Genomic DNA, 14,439 nt, shown 5'->3' with positions numbered 1-14,439 from the left:
ATAAGAACCAGTAAATAATAACTCTGGTAATATTTTGAGCAACAGAAATCTCCATCTCTCTCTATCTCTCTGCAGCGGCAGAATATTTCAATAGAGAAGGTTGAGGTAGAGGATGTTGAACTTTAACCGAGTGCAAAAAGTTTCTCAGAGTATGGGTGGGAGAGTTTAGTGCACTTTGTGTTTGGTTTTGGTTTAGATGGAAGGATTCATGCTTATTTGCTATGGTGACTGATGTTTGGTGAGGCTGGGCGAGAGGGGGGGATAATATGTAAAGGTACATTGGCCAGCATTCCTAATCAGCGGAAAGATGAATCTACATCCTAGGAAAGGGAAACTAGGGAAGCTACCTCCGTTGCATTCTATGGGTGATTTTAACCGCCGCCACTTCAGTGTTAGAAAGTTGACTGGATTTGCATGGTACAATGATCCAAAAATAATGGCTCTAAGCGTGGCCTTCATTCATAAGGTGGTATTGTTAGCTAGCTAGCTTTTGTAACTGTGGGAACTGTGTTAATACAGCCATTTTAGCTGGGGGTACTGTTGATGCTGCTGCAGCAGATTGTGTCCTCACCATAGGTTGACATTGGCAAGTAGAGCAAATGTGGCAAATGTGGGGATTGCTTCCAAACATACGTACATATATAAGGAGGCCACTAACTTTAGCAACATTCGTTGCCATTGAAAAGCCTGTTCAAGTGCAAGGACATGCACTTAACACCAACACAATCATCAGTCCTCGCAAAACAGTGGATGCGCCATATGAAACCGGAAAAAAAACAAAACTGCACGTAACTGCCATACTATCAAAGGAGTTGTTCGCCCCGTATGGCTAGGCGCTTTTCATCATCATCATCATCCGTATTCGCATTGGCATTCGTTTTCACATCCTGGCCATTATTCGTGGTTGTTATTTGTGGTGAAAGGAGTACGGAAGGTACGAAACCTTGCATTTATATTCAAGAGTAGCGGCATTCGATGTTTTGTATTTGCAACAGTTGGATGGAGGAGTTGTAGCTTTCACCGAGGTTATCGGGATGGCTGCAGAATTTTGGTGTTCTATAATGCGTTTTTAGGCTTTAGTAGTGGGGTTTGGGGGTACGGTTGCCACAGTTGGTAGAATTCAACCAAAAATAGTAGATTTTTTACTGTTTGGTAGATTGGTATAATTTTTAGTGTTTAATAGAAATAAAATTTTCTATAGAAATAAAATTCAGACAAAGTTTTTTGAGGAAATAAAATTTTGAAAAAAATTTCTATAAAAATAAAATTTTGACAAAATTTTCTATAGAAATAAAATTTTGACAAAATTTTCTATAGAAATACAATGTTGACAAAATTTTCTAAAGAAATAAAATTGTGACCAAGTTTTCTATGAAAATAAAATGTTGACAAAATTTGCTATTGAAATAAAATTTTGACAAAATTTTCTATAGAAATAAAATTTTTACAAAATTTTCTATAGAAACAAAAGTTTGACAAAATTTTCTTTAGAATTAAAATTTTTGTAAAATTTTTTATGGAATTAAAATTTTGAGAAAATCTTCTATAGAATTAAAATTTTCAGAAAATTTTCTATAGAAATAAAATTTTGACAAAATATTTTATAGAAATAAAATTTTAAAAAAATTTTCTATAGAAATAAAATTTTAACAAAATGTTCTATGGAAATAAAATTTTGACCAAATTTTTATAGAAATAAAATTTTAAAAAATAGAAATACAATTTTGACAAAATTTTCTATAGAAAAAAATTGACAAAATTGTCTTTAGAAATAAAATTTTGACAAAATTTTCTATAGAAATAAAATTTTTACAAAATTTTCTACAGAAATAAAATTTTGACAAACTTTTCTATAGAAATAAAATTTTGACAAAATTTTCTATAGAAATAAAAGTTTGACAAAATTTTCTTTAGAATTAAATTTTTGGGAAATTTTTTTATGGAATTAAAATTTTGAGAAAATCTTCTATAGAATTAAAATTTTCAGAAAATTTTCTATAGAAATAAAATTTTGACAAAATTTTTTATAGAAATAAAATTGTAGAAAAATTTTCTATAGAAATAAAATTTTAACAAAATGTTCTATGGAAATAAAATTTTGACCAAATTTTTTATAGAAATAAAATTTTGAAAAACTTTTGTATAGAAATAAAATTTTGACAAAATTTTCTATAGAAATAAAAGTTTGACAAAATTTTCTTTAGAATTAAATTTTTGGGAAAATTTTTTATGGAATTAAAATTTTGAGAAAATCTTCTATAGAATTAAAATTTTCAGAAAATTTTCTATAGAAATAAAATTTTGACAAAATTTTTTATAGAAATAAAATTTTACAAAAATTTTCTATAGAAATAAAATTTTAACAAATTGTTCTATGGAAATAAAATTTTGACCAAACTTTTTATAGAAATAAAATTTTAGAAATAAAATTTTGACAAAATTTCTATAGAAATAAAATATTGACAAAATTTTCTATACAACTAAAAGTGTGACAAAATTTTCTTTAGAATTAAATTTTTTGGAAAATTTTTTATGGAATTAAAATTTTGAGAAAATCTTCTATAGAATTAAAATGTTCAGAAAATTTTCTATAGAAATAAAATTGTGACAAAATTTTTTATAGAAATAAAATTTTATAAAAATTTTCTATAGAAATAAAATTTTAACAAAATGTTCTATGGAAATAAAATTTTGACCAAAATTTTTATAGAAATAAAATTTTAGAAATAAAATTTTGACAAAATTATCTATAGAAATAAAATTTTGACAAAATTGTCTATAGAAATAAAATTTTGACAACATTTTCTATAGAAATAAAATTTTGACAAAATTTTCTATAGAAATAAAATTTTGACAAAATTTTCTACAGAAATAAAATTTTGACAAAATTTTCTATAGAAATAAAATTTTGACAAAATTTCTATAGAAATAAAATATTGACAAAATTTTCTATAGAACTAAAAGTTTGACAAAATTTTCTTTAGAATTAATTTTTTTGGAAAATTTTTTATGGAATTAAAATTTTGAGAAAATCTTCTATAGAATTAAAATTTTCAGAAAATTTTCTATAGAAATAAAATTGTGACAAAATTTTTTATAGAAATAAAATTTTACAAAAATTTTCTATAGAAATAAAATTTTAACAAAATGTTCTATGGAAATAAAATTTTGACCAAATTTTTTATAGAAATAAAATTTTAGAAATAAAATTTTGACAAAATTATCTATAGAAATAAAATTTTGACAAAATTGTCTATAGAAATAAAATTTTGACAACATTTTCTATAGAAATAAAATTTTGACAAAATTTTCTATAGAAATAAAGTTTTGACAAAATTTTCTACAGAAATAAAATTTTGACAAAATTTTCTATAGAAATAAAATTTTTTCAAAATTTTCTATAGAAATGAAATTTTGACAAAATTTTCTATAGAAATAAAATTTTGATAAAATTTTCTATAGAAATAAAATTTTGACAAAATTTTCTATAGAAATAAAATGTTGACAAAATTTTCTATGAAAATAAAATGTTGTCAAAATTTGCTATTGAAATAAAATTTTGACAAAATTGTCTATAGAAATAAAATTTTGACAACATTTTCAATAGAAATAAAATTCTGTCAAAATGTTCTATGGAAATAAAATTTTAATAAAATTTTCTAGAGAAATGAAATTTTATTAAAATTTTCTATAAAATATTTTTTTTTTGAAATTTCTATAGAAATAAAATTTTGACAAATTTTTCTATAGAAATAATATTTTGACAAAATTTTCTATAGAAATAAAATTTTGAAATAGAATATTGCAAAAATATTCTATAAAAATAAAATATTGCAAAAATTTGCTATAGAAATAAAATTTTGACAAAATTTTCTATGGAAATAAAATTTTTTGTTTGGTAAAATTTTTCTCCGAATTTTGGTAGATTATATTTTGCTCGAGTGGCAACCGTGATGGGGGGCGGTAGTGGTGATATCTGTTGGTGGATTTTGGTGTAAGTGCGATACTGAGATTACCCAAAGACCGAGAGACTATCAACAAAACGTGAAATTCGTTGGCGCTATCATCATTATACTCATCCTTAAGGCGATATTATTATTGGTGATGGCGATGATGGTCGTAAAGAGGCCTTACGCCAGCCACCATATGTTGTGGTGGCTATTGTGTATGGGTATTGGTGTCTGGTGTTCGAGTTCGAGTTGGGGTGCGAGCATTTATGGGAGTATTGGATGTGCATTCTTGAATGCTTAATGTTGCCTTTAGGTGGTTGGTTTGGTTGGTATAAATTTTGGGATTTGAGTTTGTGCGAGGAGTTGTACCTCTTTTGCCAGACTCTTGGTATTCGGCCTTTGAGGCTAACAGAGTGCATATATAGCTGTGTGTGCCTGGGTATGTATATATAGCCAAACTCCTTCTTGTCCATGTGTATATATAGAGGAGGAAATGAGATTGTGTCTGTGACTGTGTGGCACAATAACATTGACATCGAACTAGGTCGAGGACGTATTTAATTTTAGCCACCGTTGTTACGACGATTCTGCTGTTAAGTATTATTGTTGAGGCATGACTTTCTACGAGTACTTGCTGCTCGCTTTTAGTGGCTACTGCCATTACTCCCGATGATGATGATGGCGACGACGGTGACTAGATGCAAGGCTATATGCTTGGCTTGTGTGTGCGTGTTTACGAATGCAATCTTTTCCTGCATCCCTCCATTCATTCATTCATCAAGGCATTGATGTTAGCCCCAACATCACTTCTACTTCCACTGGGTGGGGGTTGGATTCTGTGTTGTGTTCCCCTGGCTGACATAGCATTGCAATGTATGAAAGATGGGAGTTGCATTTTTAAATTCGCTGCATTGAGGTATTCTTTCAGCGAAAAAGGATATATCCCATAAATGGGCCACAAGAAAGATGATGAGAGCATGAGAAAAATTCTTGTCCATTAACACAGATTCATTGGGATGTGTTCGTGTTCGTCTACTTCATCTTCATTTCTTCTGATTATGGCCTATAGCAAGAACTTTAAATGGTATAGAATAAACCAAAAGAATTTAAATGGAGAGTTTAAATTGATCAAAATTTTATTTCTATGGAAAATTTTGTCAAAATTTTATTTCTACAGAACATTTTGTCAACATTTTATTTCTAAAGAAAATTTGGTCAAAATTTTATTTCTATAGAAAATTTTGTAAAAATTTTATTTCTATAGAAAATTTTATCAAAAATTGTATTTCTATAGAAAATTTTGCCAAAATTTTATTTCTATAGAAAATTTTTGCAAAATTTTATTTATATAGAAAATTGTATTAACAATTTTATTTCTATAGAAAATTTTGCCAACATTTTATTTCTATAGGAAATTTTGTCAAAATTTTATTTCTATAGAAAATTTTGTCGAAATTTTATTTCTATAGAAAATTTTTGCAAAACTTTATTTCTATAGATAATTTTATCAAAATTTTATTTCTATAGAAAATGTTGCCAAAATTTTATTTCTATAGAAAATTTTGCCAAAATTTTATTTCTATGGAAAATTTTGTCAAAATTTTATTCTATAGAAATATTTGTCTATACGTTTTATTTCTATAGAAAATTTTGTCAAAATTTTATTTCTATAGAAAATTTTGTAGAATTTTTATTTCTATAGAAAATTTTATCAAGAATTTTATTTCAATATAAAATTTTATCAAAATTTTATTTCTATAGAAAATTTTGCCAAAATTTTATTTCTATAGAAAATTTTGCCAAAATTTTATTTCTAGAAAATTTTATCAAAATTTTATTTCTATAGAAAATTTTTTAACATTTTATTTCTATAGGAATTGTGTCAAAATTTTATTTCTGTTTAAAATTTTGTCAAAAATTTATTTCTATAGAAAATTTTGTTAAAATTTTATTTATATGGAAAATATTTTCAAAATTTTATTTCTATAGAAAATTTTGTTAAAATTTTATTCCTATGGAATATTTTGTTAAAATTTTATTTCTATAGAAAATTTTGTCAAAATTTTATTTCTGTAGAAAATGTTCGCAAAATGTTATCTCTATGGAAAATTTTTGACAAATTTTATTTTTATAGAAAATTTTTGCAAAATTTTATTTATATAGAAAATTGTATCAACAATTTTATTTCTATAGAAAATTTTGCCAAAATTTTATTTCAATAGGAAATTTTGTCAAAATTTTATTTCTATAGAAAATTTTAGCAAAATTGTATTTCTATAGAAAATTTTTGCAAAACTTTATTTCTATAGAAAATGTTATTTCTATAGAAAAATTTTGCAAAATTTTATTCCTATAGAAAATTTAGTCAAAACTTAATTTCTATGGAAAATTTTGTCAAAATTTTATTCTATAGAAATTTTTGTCTATAAGTTTTATTTCTATAGAAAATTTTGTCGAAATTTTATTTCTATAGAGAATTTTATCAAAATTTTATTTCTATAGAAAATTTTGCCAAAATTTTATTTCTATAGAAAATTTTGCCAAAATTTTATTTCTATAGAAAATTTTGTCAAAATTTTATCTCTATAGAAAATTTTGTCAAAATTTTATTTCAATAGAAAATTTTTGCAAAATTTTATTTATATAGAAAATTGTATTAACAATTTTATTTCTATAGAAAATTTTGCCAAAATTTTATTTCTATAGAAAATTTTAGCAAAATTTTATTTCTATAGAAAATTTTGTCGAAATTTTATTTCTATACAAAATTTTTGCAAAACTTTATTTCTATAGAAAATTTTATTTCTATAGAATAATTTTGCATAATTTTATTCCTATAGAAAATTTAGTCAAAACTTAATTTCTATGGAAAATTTTGTCAAAATTTTATTCTATAGAAATATTTGTCTATACGTTTTATTTCTATAGAAAATTTTGTAGAAATTTTATTTCTATAGAAAATTTTATCAAGAATTTTATTTCAATATAAAATTTTATCAAAATTTTATTTCTATAGAAAATTTTGCCAAAATTTTATTTCTATAGAAAATTTTGCCAAAATTTTATTTCTAGAAAATTTTATCAAAATTTTATTTCTATAGAAAATTTTTTAAAATTTTATTTCTATAGGAATTGTGTCAAAATTTTATTTCTGTTTAAAATTTTGTCAAAAATTTATTTCTATAGAAAATTTTGTTAAAATTTTATTTATATGGAAAATTTAGTCAAAACTTAATTTCTATGGAAAATTTTGTCAAAATTTTATTCTATAGAAATTTTTGTCTATAAGTTTTATTTCTATAGAAAATTTTGTCAAAATTTTATTTCTATAGAAAATTTTGTCGAAATTTTATTTCTATAGAGAATTTTATCAAAATTTTATTTCTATAGAAAATTTTGCCAAAATTTTATTTCTATAGAAAATTTTGCCAAAATTTTATTTCTATAGAAAATTTTGTCAAAATTTAAATTAAAATCTATACGTTTTATTTCTATAGAAAATTTTGTCAAAATTTTATTTCTATAGAAAATTTTGTAGAATTTTTATTTCTATAGAAAATTTTATCAAGAATTTTATTTCAATATAAAATTTTATCAAAATTTTATTTCTATAGAAAATTTTGCCAAAATTTTATTTCTATAGAAAATTTTGCCAAAATTTTATTTCTAGAAAATTTTATCAAAATTTTATTTCTATAGAAAATTTTTTAACATTTTATTTCTATAGGAATTGTGTCAAAATTTTATTTCTGTTTAAAATTTTGTCAAAAATTTATTTCTATAGAAAATTTTGTTAAAATTTTATTTATATGGAAAATATTTTCAAAATTTTATTTCTATAGAAAATTTTGTTAAAATTTTATTCCTATGGAATATTTTGTTAAAATTTTATTTCTATAGAAAATTTTGTCAAAATTTTATTTCTGTAGAAAATGTTCGCAAAATGTTATCTCTATGGAAAATTTTTGACAAATTTTATTTTTATAGAAAATTTTTGCAAAATTTTATTTATATAGAAAATTGTATCAACAATTTTATTTCTATAGAAAATTTTGCCAAAATTTTATTTCAATAGGAAATTTTGTCAAAATTTTATTTCTATAGAAAATTTTAGCAAAATTGTATTTCTATAGAAAATTTTTGCAAAACTTTATTTCTATAGAAAATGTTATTTCTATAGAAAAATTTTGCAAAATTTTATTCCTATAGAAAATTTAGTCAAAACTTAATTTCTATGGAAAATTTTGTCAAAATTTTATTCTATAGAAATTTTTGTCTATAAGTTTTATTTCTATAGAAAATTTTGTCGAAATTTTATTTCTATAGAGAATTTTATCAAAATTTTATTTCTATAGAAAATTTTGCCAAAATTTTATTTCTATAGAAAATTTTGCCAAAATTTTATTTCTATAGAAAATTTTGTCAAAATTTTATCTCTATAGAAAATTTTGTCAAAATTTTATTTCAATAGAAAATTTTTGCAAAATTTTATTTATATAGAAAATTGTATTAACAATTTTATTTCTATAGAAAATTTTGCCAAAATTTTATTTCTATAGGAAATTTTGTCAAAATTTTATTTCTATAGAAAATTTTGTCGAAATTTTATTTCTATACAAAATTTTTGCAAAACTTTATTTCTATAGAAAATTTTATTTCTATAGAATAATTTTGCATAATTTTATTCCTATAGAAAATTTAGTCAAAACTTAATTTCTATGGAAAATTTTGTCAAAATTTTATTCTATAGAAATATTTGTCTATACGTTTTATTTCTATAGAAAATTTTGTAGAAATTTTATTTCTATAGAAAATTTTATCAAGAATTTTATTTCAATATAAAATTTTATCAAAATTTTATTTCTATAGAAAATTTTGCCAAAATTTTATTTCTATAGAAAATTTTGCCAAAATTTTATTTCTAGAAAATTTTATCAAAATTTTATTTCTATAGAAAATTTTTTAAAATTTTATTTCTATAGGAATTGTGTCAAAATTTTATTTCTGTTTAAAATTTTGTCAAAAATTTATTTCTATAGAAAATTTTGTTAAAATTTTATTTATATGGAAAATTTAGTCAAAACTTAATTTCTATGGAAAATTTTGTCAAAATTTTATTCTATAGAAATTTTTGTCTATAAGTTTTATTTCTATAGAAAATTTTGTCAAAATTTTATTTCTATAGAAAATTTTGTCGAAATTTTATTTCTATAGAGAATTTTATCAAAATTTTATTTCTATAGAAAATTTTGCCAAAATTTTATTTCTATAGAAAATTTTGTCAAAATTTTATCTCTATAGAAAATTTTGTCAAAATTTTATTTCTATAGAAAATTTTTTAAAATTTTATTTCTATGGGAATTATGTCAAAATTTTATTTCCGTTTAAAATTTTGTCAAAAATTTATTTCTATATAAAATTTTGTTAAAAATTTATTCCTATGGAATATTTTGTTAAAATTTTATTTCTTTAGAAAATTTTGTCAAAATTTTATTTCTATAGAAAATTTTGTTAAAATTTTATTTCTATAGAAAATGTTCGCAAAATTGTATCTCTATGGAAAATTTTTGAAAAATTTTATTTCTATAGAACATTTGCAAAATTTTATTTCCATAGAAAGTTTTAGCAAAATTTTATTTATTTTATATGTCCGTCTATCTGTGAACACATTCACAGTTTTGGCCAAATCAATTTGAAATTTAGCACAAGTATCTATTTTGGGTCAGAATAGAACCCTATTGATTTTGTAAGAAATCGGTTCAGATTAAGATATAGCTCCCATATATATCATTTACCCGATTACACTCATATGACCATAGTGGTAATATTTTTTTGCCCTTGTCATTGAGCTTAACATAGAATCGGGCAGCATTCAGTGATAAGAGAGAAGTTCACCACTGTGGTATCACAATAATCTAAGTGAACCTGAAATATCGGACTTCCACTATACCTAACCTAACATAAAGAGGCCTTAAGCCAGTTACCAAGTGTGAGGTCGCTGCTATAAGGCTTTCCATCCGATATTTTGCCTCATTTCAACTTGAGATAATAGAACGAAAAGAACAAAAGACCAACGGATTGAGATTCGAAGATTTTGGTGGCCATAAAGCAATTTGGTGGAAATAAAGCAAGGAGCTATCCTTTTAAGCTATTCTTTGTTGAGTGGTGAATGCCATGATGCAGAGTCCTGGTGGAATGTCCATGGGCGAAATATTTGACTGCTCTGGGTTTCAATACTATCTTTAGGACACTTTCGTGCAAGAGCAGCAACTCCTAAGATCTTTTCAGTTTCTCTCTCTCTCCCTCTTTGTGTATCGGTGAGCTTTTGCACATTTAAGCCCATTAAGAGAAGTTCACCAATGTGGTATCACAATGGACTGAATGGTCTAACTGAGCCTGATACATCGGGCTGTCACATAACCTAACCTAACCTAAGCCCATTTTTCAATATTAAAGGTCAAGCAGGTCAAGTTCGAAGATTGGTTATATGGGTTTAGAGTTTGATTTACCCCTATACAAACCGACCCTCCAATTTGGAATCTTGAGCATCTGCACATCGCAATTTTTATTCGATTTTCCTGAAATTGGAAATCTAGCGGCATTTCGAGTACATAAACAAGCCCATGGTTGCTACAGTTGTTAAAATTCTACCAATAAGGGTAGAAATAAAATTTTGACAAAATTTTCGGCAGAAATAAAATTTTGGCAACATTTTTTATATAAAATATAATTTTGACAACATTTTTTTATAGAAATAAAATTGCGATAAAATTTTCAATAGAGATAAAATATTGACAAAATTTTTTTAGAAAAAAAAATATTGAAAAAATATTTTATAGAAATACAATTTTGACAAAATTTTTTATATAAATAAAAATTTTTACAAAATTTTTATAGAAAATAAATTGTGATAAAATGTTCTCTAGAGATAAGATATTGACAAAATTTTTTTATAGAAATAAAATTTTGAAAAAAGAATTTCTATAGAAATAAAATTTTGAAAAAAGAATTTCTATAGAAATAAAATTTTGACAAAATTTCGATAGAGAAAAAATTTTGACAAAATTTTCTATAGAAATAAAATGTTGACAAAATTTTATTTCTATAGAAAATTTTGTCAAAATTTCATTTCTATAGAAAATTTTATCAAAATTTTATTTCTATAGAAAATTTTGTCAAAATTTTATTTCTATAGAAAATTTTGTCAAAATTTTATTTCTATAGAAAATTTTGTCAAAATTTTATTTCTATAGAAAATTTTGTCAAAATTTTATTTCTATAGAAAATTTTGTCAAAATTTTATTTCTATAGAAAATTTTGTCAAAATTTTATTTCTATAGAAAATTTTGTCAAAATTTTATTTTTATAGAAAATTTTGTCAAAATTTTATTTCTATAGAAAATTTTGTCAAAATTTTATTTCTATAGAAAATTTTGTCAAAATTTCATTCCTTTAGAAAATTTTTGTAAAAATTTCATTTCTATAGTAGCTAATGCTAGATTTTCTCTCTATTATTCTTATATTTACTATAAGTTTAATAAATAAATAATAAATTTTGAAAAAAATTTCCAATAATGGTACAAAAAATGGTACATTCTTTACTGTTTGGTAGAAAGGTAGAATTCTTAATGTTTTAGTAGATTTTGCAAAATATTCCTCTCCAACAAGAGGCACTTCACAAATTTCCTCAAAAAAATAAAATTTTGACAAAATTTCCTCTAGAAATAAAATATTGACGAAATTTTCTTTAGCAATAAAATTTTCTTTAGAAATAAAATTTAGACAAACTTTTCGATAGAGATAAAGTTTTGACAAAATTTTTTATAGAGATACAATTTTGACAAAAGTTTTTATAGAGATAAAATTTGGATAAAAATCGTTTGGAAAACGTGTACCGCAAACGTTTTTTTTTTTTGAGTTTTTTGAATTCCTTGGAAAATTGTTATTGTTGTTTTTTTTGATCTCAGCTTAAAGCCATGCATTGACTAAACTACAAGTGTAGCTTAACCAACAGAGGAAAAGTATGCTTGTCAAATTTATTTGGGCAAAGCCCTATAGACTGCAAGATGGTTGGATGTACAGCTGTTTCGGAATTACCACATTCCTCATCAGCATCCTCTACTTGCAGCAAAACTATCAACCAATTATCAGAATAAATTCGGGTAATTCACTCAACCCAACGTGAACTACACTTGAACCTCCCGAAAAAGGGTTTGATAGTCGGCACCTGCCTAAACAAATTTCCTTGGAAAATTTTAAACTTTTATCACCAAAAATCTTCGTTTGTTACAAAATTTTTATTTTTTCAATAAAAAAATTATTTTTGAACCAACAACACAGTCCATTTCGTTTATATCAAGCACTGTTCTATTCTTACTTTAAACCTTTAATAAGACACGTTTAATAAAAATTTAATATAGTAGTATGTAATGTTGAACACCTTTTCGGAATCATCCGAATAAATCAGGATATATGAAAAAAAAGCAAAAAAAAAACTGTTTGGTGTTCGGTCGAAGCAGGGATCGAACCCAGAACCCTTGGTATGCAAGGTGGACGTACCAACCACTGCTCCACGTTGCCCAACTAAACGTATGTTTCTGTTAAATAGAAATTGTTTAATCAGCTCGTGGGCGCCGCAAAATACGCTATATAAATATAACTTATAACGATAATTGTATATTGATGACAGTAGCAGCTACATAGCCCAGTGGATAGTGTGTTGGCTTACAAATTAGTCCGCGGTTCGATTCCCCGTCCAGGCGAAAGGTAAAATTTAAGAAATTTATAAAATCGAATAGTTACTTCCACATTGTCTGTATTACAGAACAAGGTGCTAAGAAATAAAAAACATCGTTGAAGTGAGAAAGATGTGAGGGAAAATGCAATTAGCAAGAAAAGATTGTTTTTTGAGTTAGTCATTATGGAATTGTTTTTACCTTCGGGAAAAAAGTAAACGTTTATCACAAAAAGTATATACCTTTCTTCCAAATAAACTTTCTTACAGCGAAAAGCAATTGAGAAACAATCTTTGTTTGTCTAAAATTTCTTTTGGGAGGAAAGAATTATTTTTTTGCGTGTGGAAATACAATTTTGACAACATTTTTTATAGAAATAAAATTTTGACAAAATTTTATGTAAATATAAATTTTTTATAGAAATAAAATTTTGATAAAAAAAAATTCTATAGAGATAAAATTTTGACAAAATTTTCTAAAGAAATAAAATTTTGAGAAAATTGTCCATATAAATAAATTTTTTTTATAGAAATAAATTTTGACTAAATTTTCTGTAGAAATAAAATTTTGATAAAAAAAAATCTATAGAGATAAAATTTTGACAAAATTTTCTATAGAAATAAAATTTTGCGAAAATTGTCCATATAAATAAATTTTTTTATAGAAATAAAATTTTGACAAAATTTTCTGTAGAAATAAAATTTTGACAAAATTTTCTGTAGAAATAAAATCTTGATAAAAAAATTCTCTAGAGATAAAATTTTGACAAAATTTTCTAAAGAAATAAAAGTTGCAGAAAATTGCCCATATAAATACATTTTCTATAGAAATACAATTTTGACAAAATTTTCTGTAGAAATAAAATTTTAATAAAAAAATTCTATAGAGATACAATTTTGACAAAATTTTCTAAAGAAATAAAATTTTGCGAAAATTGTCCATATAAATAAATTTTTTTTTATAGAAATAAATTTTGACAAAATTTTCTGTAGAAATAAAATTTTGATAAAAAAAATCTATAGATATAAAATTTTGAAAATTTTTGACAAAATTTTCTAAAGAAATAAAATTTTGAGAAAATTGCCCATATAAATACATTTTCTATAGAAATACAATTTTGACAAAATTTTCTGTAGAAATAAAATTTTGATAAAAAAATTCTATGGAGATAAAATTTTGACAAAATTTTCTATAGAAATAAAATTTTGCGAAAATTGTCCATATAAATAAATTTTTTTATAGAAATAAAATTTTGACAAAATTTTCTGTAGAAATAAAATCTTGATAAAAAAAATTCTATAGAGATAAAATTTTGACAAAATTTTCTAAAGAAATCAAATTTGGAGAAAATTGCCCATATAAATACATTTTCTATAGAAATACAATTTTGACAAAATTTTCTGTAGAAATAAAATTTTGATAAAAAAATTCTATAGAGATAAAATTTTGACAAAATTTTCGAAAGAAATAAAATTTTGCGAAAATTGTCCATATAAATAAATTTTTTTATAGAAATAAATTTTGTTGATTTTTTTATTGCAGCTTAAAACCATACATTGACTAAACTACAATTGTAGCTTAACCAACAGAGGAAAAGAATGTTTGTCAAATTTATTTGGGCAAAGCCCTATAGACTGCAAGATGGTTGGATGGACGCACGTTTCGGAATTACCACATTCCTCATCAGCATCCTCTACTTGCAGCAAAACTATCAACCAATTATCAGAATAAATTCAGGCAGTTTATTAAACCCA

Source organism: Haematobia irritans, chromosome 4 (assembly GCF_050003625.1).
Source record: "Haematobia irritans isolate KBUSLIRL chromosome 4, ASM5000362v1, whole genome shotgun sequence".
NCBI lineage: Eukaryota > Metazoa > Arthropoda > Insecta > Diptera > Muscidae > Haematobia > Haematobia irritans.
Note: the sequence above shows the minus strand (reverse complement) of the source record.